This window comes from Ostrea edulis, chromosome 3, assembly GCF_947568905.1.
Source record: "Ostrea edulis chromosome 3, xbOstEdul1.1, whole genome shotgun sequence".
NCBI classification, from domain to species: domain Eukaryota; kingdom Metazoa; phylum Mollusca; class Bivalvia; order Ostreida; family Ostreidae; genus Ostrea; species Ostrea edulis.
In genome coordinates, this window is record NC_079166.1 from 77,630,144 (window position 1) to 77,639,471 (window position 9,328).

Below are 9,328 nucleotides of genomic sequence, written 5' to 3' on the forward strand. Positions count from 1 at the left end.
TGGACATCGGTTGTTAGATTGCTGTAAATAATAATATCGCATCATCGGGCGTCGGCTTCAAACATTTTTCCAATATTTACGTCATTTCTTAGTTTTATTTTAATGTCAAGAAGTAAAAATAATAAAATTTACAGATATATGAATAACATCGAATCTTAATTACTACAGTAGTATTTAATTACGCGTCATGTGATGCAAAACAGGTTGGAGTAACCGTGTCTGTTTAAATAAGTCATACCTGTAAACTGTGCTACCGCAACATATCAACATTAATTTGAGCTAAATCAAACACTTAAAATAAAAAAAAAGAATATTCATAGTTGCATTTACTTACAGTCGTCATAATTGGAAAGATACAGGAATTACATTGGGTATTCATGAAGGATGTTTAATCTTGGTGACAAAGTAGTAAATTAATTCACACAGAAAGCATATTTACATATTTAGATATTTGCGGAATTACTGCACGGTGTTTGCGAGTTGACGAAAAGATATTAACTTTCAAGAATCATAGAAATGCACTTTTTCTGCATGTGACTTCTGGGTGTTTTAAATGGGACTTCTGGGTGTTCTGAATATGACTACTGGGTGTAGTGAATATGACTACTGGATGTTATGAATATGACTACTGGGTGTTCTGAATATGACTACTGGGTGTAGTGAATATGACTACTGGATGTTATGAATATGACTACTGTGTGTTGTGAATGTGACTACTGAGTGCTGTGAATGTGACTACTGGATGTTGTGAATGTGACTACTGAGTGTAGTGAATGTGACTACTGGGTGTTGTGAATGTGACTGCTGGATGTTGTGGATGTGACTGCTGGGTGTTGTGAATGTGACTACTGGATGTTGTGAATGTGACTGGTGGATGTTGTGAATGTGACTGCTGGATATTGTGAATGTGACTGTTTTGAATGTGACTAATGGATGTTGTGAATGTGACTGCTGGGTGTTGTGAATGTGGCTGCTGAATGTTTTGAACATGACTGTTGTGTGATGTAAATATGACGACTGGGTGTTGTGAATGTAACTGCTGTGTAATGTGAATATGACTGCTGGGTGTTTTGAATATGATTACTTTGTGATGTGAATGAGACTGTTGGGTGTTGTGGATGTAATTGCTGGATGTTGTTAATATGAATGCTGGATGTTTTGAATTTGACTGCTGAGTGTTGTGAATGCGATTACTGGGTGTTTTGAATATGATTGCTGTGTATTGTGAATGAGACGGGTGGGTGTTGTGAATGTAATTGCTGGATGTTGTGTATATGAATGCTGGATGTTGTGAATAATTTGATTACTGGATGTTGTGAATGTGACTGCTGGATGTTGTGGATGTGACTACTGGATGTTGAGAATATGACTACTGGATGTTGTGAATGTGACTGCTGGATGTTGTGAATGTGACTGCTGGATGTTATGAATATGACTACTGTGTGTTCTGAATGTGACTACTGATTGCTGTGAATATGACTACTGGGTGTTGAGAATATGACTACTAGATGTTATGAATATGACTACTGGGTGTTCTGAATATGACTACTGAGTGCTGTGAATATGACTACTGGATGTTGTGAATGTGACCGCTGGGTGTTGTGAATGTGACTGCTGGATGTTGTGAATGTAATTGTTGGATTTTGTGAATATGACTGCTGGATGTTGTGAATGTGACTGTTGGTTGTTGTGAATGTGACTGCTGGATGTTGTGAATGTGACTGTTGGATATTGTGAATGTAATTGTTGGATTTTGTGAATGTGACTACTGAGTGCTGTGAATGTGACTACTGGATGTTGAGAATATGACTACTGGATGTTGTGAATGTAATTGTTGGATGATGTGAATGTGACTGCTGGATGTTGTTAATGTGACTGTTGGATGTTGTGGATGTGACTACTGTGTGTTCTGAATGTGACTGTTGGATATTGTGAATGTAATTGTGGGATTTTGTGAATGTGACTACTGAGTGCTGTGGATGTGACTACTGGATGTTGAGAATATGACTACTGGATGTTGTGAATTTAATTGTTGGATGTTGTGAATGTGACTGCTGGATGTTGTTAATGTGACTGTTGGATGTTGTGGATGTGACTACTGTGTGTTCTGAATGTGACTGTTGGATATTGTGAATGTAATTGTTGGATTTTGTGAATGTGACTACTGAGTGCTGTGAATGTGACTACTGGATGTTGAGAATATGACTACTGGATGTTGTGAATGTAATTGTTGGATGTTGTGAATGTGACTGCTGGATGTTGTGAATGTGACTGCTGGATGTTGGGAATGTGACTACTGGATGTTGAGAATATGACTACTGGATGTTGTGAATGTAATTGTTGGATGTTGTGAATGTGACTGCTGGATGTTGTGGATGTGACTACTGTGTGTTGTGGATGTGACTACTGAGTGATGTGAATGTGACTACTGAATGTTGTGAATGTGACTACTGAGTGTTGTGAATGTGACTACTGGATGTTGTGAATGTGACTACTGAGTGCTGTGAATGTGACTACTGGGTGTTATGGATGTGACTACTGAGTGCTGTGAATGTGACTGCTGGATGTTGTGAATGTGAGTTGTGAATGTGACTGCTGTGTATTTTGCATATGACTATTGGGTGTTGTGAATATGACTGCTGGATGTTGTGAATGTGACTGGTGGATGTTGTGAATGTGACTGCTGGATGTTGTGAATGTGACTGCTGGGTGTTGTGAATGTGGCTGCTGAATGTTTTGAATATGACTGTTGTGTGATGTAAATATGACGGCTGGGTGTTGTGAATGTAACTGGTGTGTAATGTGAATATGACTGCTGGGTGTTTTGAATATGATTACTTTGTGATGTGAATGAGACTGTTGGGTGTTGTGGATGTAATTGCTGGATGTTGTTAATATGAATGCTGGATGTTGTGAATGCGATTGCTGGGTGTTTTGAATATGATTACTTTGTGATGTGAATGAGACTGTTGGGTGTTGTGAATGTAATTGCTGGATGTTGTTAATATGAATGCTGAATGTTTTGAATTTGACTGCTGAGTGTTGTGAATGCGATTGCTGGGTGTTTTGAATATGATTGCTGTGTATTGTGAATGAGACGGGTGGGTGTTGTGAATGTAATTGCTGGATGTTGTGTATATGAATGCTGGATGTTGTGAATAATTTGATTACTGGATGTTGAGAATATGACTACTGGATGTTGTGAATGTGACTGCTGGATGTTGTGAATGCGACTGCTGGATGTTGTGAATGTGACTGCTGGATGTTGTGAATATGACTACTGTGTGTTCTGAATGTGACTACTGAGTGCTGTGAATATGACTACTGGGTGTTGAGAATATGACTACTGGATGTTATGAATATGACTACTGGGTGTTCTGAATATGACTACTGAGTGCTGTGAATATGACTACTGGATGTTGTGAATGTGACCGCTGGATGTTGTGAATGTAATTGTTGGATGTTGTGAATGTGACTACTGGATGTTGTGAATGTGACTACTGGGTGTTGTGAATGTGACTGCTGAGTGTTGTGAATGTGACTACTGGATGTTGTGAATGTGACTACTGTGTGTTGTGAATGTGACTACTGTGTGTTGTGAATGTGACTACTGTATGTTGTGAATGTGATTACTGGATGTTGTGAATGTGACTACTGTGTGTTGTGAATGTGACTACTGTGTGTTGTGAATGTGACTACTGTATGTTGTGAATGTGACTACTGGATGTTGTGAATGTGACTGCTGAGTGTTGTGAATGTGACTACTGGATGTTGTGAATGTGACTACTGTGTGTTGTGAATGTGACTACTGAGTGTTGTGAATGTGACTACTGGATGTTGTGAATGTGACTACTGGATGTTGTGAATGTGACTACTGGGTGCTATGGATGTGACTACTGAGTGTTGTGAATGTGACTGCTGGATGTTGTGAATGTGACTACTGGATGTTGTGAATGTGACTGCTGTGTATTTTGCATATGACTATTGGGTGTTGTGAATATGACTGCTGGATGTTGTGAATGTGACTGCTGAATGTTGTGAATGTGACTGCTGAATGTTGTGAATGTGGCTGCTGAATGTTTTGAATATGACTGTTGTGTGATGTAAATATGACGGCTGGGTGTTGTGAATGTAACTGCTGTGTGATGTGAATATGACTGCTGGGTGTTTTGAATATGATTACTTTGTGATGTGAATGAGACTGTTGGGTGTTGTGGATGTAATTGCTGGATGTTGTTAATATGAATGCTGGATGTTGTGAATGCGATTGCTGGGTGTTTTGAATATGATTGCTGTGTATTGTGAATGAGACGGGTGGGTGTTGTGAATGTAATTGCTTGATGTTGTGTATATGAACGCTGGATGTTGTGAATAATTTGATTACTGGATGTTGTGAATAATTTGACAGCTGGATGTTGTGAATTTGACTGCTGGGCGATGTGAATGTAACTGTTGGGTGTTTTGAATGTGATTGATTTGTTTTGTGAATGAAAGACGAAAATAACGAACAGTGATCAATCTCATAATTCCTTTAAGAAATACAAAACAGATAGTTGGGCAAACACGGGCCCTTGAATATACCAGAGGTGGGATCAGGTACCTAAGAGGCGTTAACGTCTCCTGGCGACAGCTCACGCACGCCGTGAGCCCGATATCCTGACTAGGTAAACGGAGTTATCCGTAATCAAAATATGTGTTACTGTTGGGTGTTGTGAATGTGACTGTCGGATGTTGTGGATGTGCGACGGTGTCATATCAAAGACACAAAACATATTAACAACCCTAACTTATATTCTGCATGTTGCATAAATTGCCAATTCAATCAGAACACGTGATATTTTATCATCCTTTCATTTATGCATAATAACAAAAACCCGTAGTTACTCAGTTGCTTTCTCCACAAAGTTCATCGTAGGAAAAGATTTGGGTTGGAATTCAAATCACGTGTCCAGTTCAGGTTTACACGTACAGATATTTCATTTCGATCATGATATACATATATTGATAGAAATACTACGTTCCATATCAATATTATCTGAGGTACAGATATATACTTAGTCAAAAGAATTTCTGAATATAACATTTAAAGTCATATATGCGATAATCCACGAGATAGTTTCGTATAGTTATCTTCCTGATATAATATACCCTGTAATTATTATAATGAATTACATGTATGTTACTTACTATATCCAAGGTTATTATATGTTAAATAAATAAACATACTATTTTTTATCACCATAAAGTAGAATGAAGTCGAAAAGATGTGTTTCGAAATTCGCAAAGCTACAGAAGCCCGTTGAGCTTTTTTTCGAAGACAACTTTTTTTTTGCTCTAAAACGCAAAATACTTTTTCGAATACGAAACTTTCACGAATAAAGACGAAACCTTCACGTGATGACGGGATTTTTTTTTTTCGTCATAACACAAGTATCACACGTTCTTACACGAAATCATTACATTATACAGCGTAATTCCTGCTTACAAACACAAAACATTTCCATAATCCGCAACTCATCCGTTAAATGCGTTGAATGATAAGAAAATAGCTTGACATAAGTTGCTTGTTACGCTTAAAATAAGTAAAAATATATTTGCCCAGCTGCACCTATTTTAGAAGCATGAGAGATGAAGATAAGGAATAGTGATCAGTTTCATAACTCCTATATGCAATACAAAAATTGAAAGTTTTACATACACGGATCCCTGCATGCGACACTGGAGATGCGAGCGGGTGTCTAGAAGGAGTAAGCATCCCCTTTCGACCGTTCACACCCACCGTGAGCCCTTCATCTTGATTAGGTAAACGGAGTTATCCGTAGTCTAAATCCGAGTGACAAGAACTGCCTAACAATCGGCATGAAACACGTCCGACAGCATTTGACCCAAATGATAGGTTGTATACGCAAACTAGATCGTTACAAGCATATTTCTAGATATAATGTACGTGGCTGTGTTACGAAAACGCCTCATATCATTGATTCCATTGAACACAAATTTTGGCGTCTATTTTACCCTATCAATTGTCACATAGGAGATTGGGGTCTTTCTCATTGTATATAGTTCTTTAAAATTCGATCTCCGTTCACTGAAGTAACCAAGGGCTCCTGTTTTACGGAACTATAATACATAGAATATTCGAGTGATAACGCGAGAATTACGCGTTTATATAGAAAACCTTTGCGTTATAACGCGAAATTTTAGCGTTTATTATCCATATAACGCAAAAAACTGTTTATTTTTTCAGGTAGGGAAAAGAGCTTAATGGGCTTTTGTACAATGGGTTTCCGTAGTAAACAGTTAATATCAAGCTTGAAAATAAATTCAAGGTCTTCAAAGGGGCAATACTAGCGAGCAGACAAAAATAAAATGGGTTCATTTAAAATTATTCTTCTCAAGAACCACTGCACCGAAAAGTTGTAATTTACATAAAATTTTCCTGACATAGTCGAAATTAAAGTACACAAGTGCAGCGAGCTACATGAGCGGAACAAAAGATCTGATTTAAATACGATTTTAGAGAGACAATACATTTGATCATTAATTCACATTTCCTCATTTTAATTTTAACTGACTTGAACGCAAGGCTCAAGTGAGGCTTCTGATCATTCATTTTTCATCAATAACTGCATTGTAAGCTATTCATTTTCAACTGGACAAATGCCTGCTAAATATTCAATAAAGCATCCTTGGTCAATTCTTTCTAATATCAGTTTATACAAATGAAGGAGCTTGATGGATTGAATATTGTTTAACGTCCCTCTCGAGAATATTTCACCTAGATACGGAGACTAGTAAAACAAAGAATGAATTATAAAAATACTCTTGTCAATACTTCAGAACCTGGGAATCTAAGATTACCTTGAAAACTTAAATCTCATCTGATCAATATTCACGTTTGCTCAAATCAAGATGTTTAGTGCCAGGGGAGGGGGGTGTCAAAATATGATTTCCAAGTTATACATGGGAATATTTAGGTTTTTGAGAAAATTGGCATGAGAACCAGATAGTTGATTTTATGAGGCCATACAACGAAGTCTGGGGCGAACGTGTTTTATCAAAATATTTTTGAGAGAACTTGTCTTTCTATAGAAAGGTGTTGATAAAGTTACATAAACTTTCTTTTTATTAAAATAACGGGGATTGAGGGAGGCTGGTAATTATCAAATTCTAAGAGCAGAACAGTACCCAAGTCCAATTTGTTTACATACATTACTGACTCACCGCGTGTTAAGTTATCCCCAGATGATTGTTCAGGAACGTTGTCAATGGCGTCCTACGTTGGTGTACACTTATGCTACTAAAGGGGCAAGAACCGTATTTTACATCGTCCCTGGCCTCTGGAAGGTGAAACCCCTTGCTCATGTGCTTGATTTTAGAAATTATCGCAATTATTTGCAAAATGGCGTGATATGTGTGTTGATGTTTCATTGATTTGTGATCTCTGTGTTGAAAATATCGAGAGAAAAAAGAAGTTATCAAGTCGTACTTTACCACATTCTTGAATTGGCATTATGTAAAAGCAGTCCCTGCTTGTATGACAAGAACTACCCATGATATCGTAAATTAAAAGTGATTATTTTGATATTGGAATAAAATAACCAACATCACATTTCCTTTACATCAACAGGGTTTTTAAATGCTTGTTTTGATTATTGAAATTATAATGGCATAGAGATCATTATAAATTGTGTTGTATAGTCCGAATTGCATACCTTCGGTCGGCAGTTGGCTTATTGAATAATTCTCAAAAAAATGGAAAAAAAGATTTATTTTTTTTAATATTGTAGATAATTTATTTGTATTGGCCAACGTATTGTACTCTCTAAACAATATTGGATTCGATGAAGCAAACAATCTGTATAGATATATACAATCAAATTTAAGATAACACCATACTCGCATTATCATGTGATAAAAGTTAGAAATGTATATTTATTTCAATTTATTGGAGTTAATACTAATAAATTATCAAACAAAATATATGTCATCACACATTTTAAGATGCGAGACACAAATACAAAATCCTTTATCAATGTCAGATTTTTTTTCAACAGCACCATTAAAATTTCACCTAAAATGTTTAAAACAATATAATCCATATATATTCATGCTAATAACATAAAACTGTTTATTTACAAAACTATTTAAAATATCTGTAACAAAATAAGGAAAGTATATCGCATAATGAACTTGATAAAGGCTTCAATGAAAACAGAGTTATTGGTCTTGGATTCAATGTTTTCAAACATTGTATTAAGTTTTGATGTATAACTTAGACTTTTGAAATAGTTTATGTATAAGATATATTTAGCTTACCTGAGGTGAAAGCTGAAGTGAGTATTTCTGATTGCCTGCTGTACGCCGTTTGTCCGTCTGTCTGTCTGTTTGTCTGTCTGTAAACTTCACAATTCCGTCTTGTTCTCCAGAACCACTGGGCCAATTAAAAAAAAAATTGTCAAAAAGCATCCGTGGATGAAGAACTTTCAAGTTTACACGCCCCTTCAAATTTCACAAAAATGCAAAACTAGGTTGAAGTCATTTAAAAACATTCCTTCATAAGAACCATTGCACCGGAAGAGTTGACATGTAAGCTTCCTGATATAGTGGATATTATAGTTTGTTAAAATCATTACTCCCGGGAGTAGGGTGGGGCCACAATAGGGGATCAAAGTATTACATATATTTATTTTGGGGAAATCTTTAAAAATATTCTTGTCAAGAACCTCTGGGCCAGAAGAGCTTATATTTACTTGAAAGTTTCCCAGTGATTTTTGTTTTGTTTTTCAAACTACCACCCCTCCTTTTGAATTGGGAAAAACTAGCGATATTTTCCTCAAATTTGGAAAAATCATTCATAGTAAATTAGAATGGTAAAGATGCATAAAATAATCAAATAACATTTTTCTTATTTGAGGCTTATTTCAGATCTGATTTAAAATCATAAAATAAATCATTATTTAACATGAAATATGTATTGGAAGTAACACCTTGTATAGATATTATTTACTTTTTCTAAGAAATATTTATTGTCTATTTTCATAAAGAAAATAATAAATTATTAATTCACAAGCATTTGTACCCATAATCTTGTAAATATTATATTAATAATCAAGTTTCCAGATTGTCTCTCCTGTTTGTATTTTTCGGATTTTAGTAAAACCCTATACTGTTGGCCACTTCCTGTTATTAGCCTAACCCTACATATAATGGCGGTCAAAATAAATTGTCAACAATATGGCTTAATGTGTACCTGGAAACTATATACTTCACTGCATATCTGCTTATATGGATGCCTCTACTGTTTTACATATTCTTTACAAAACAT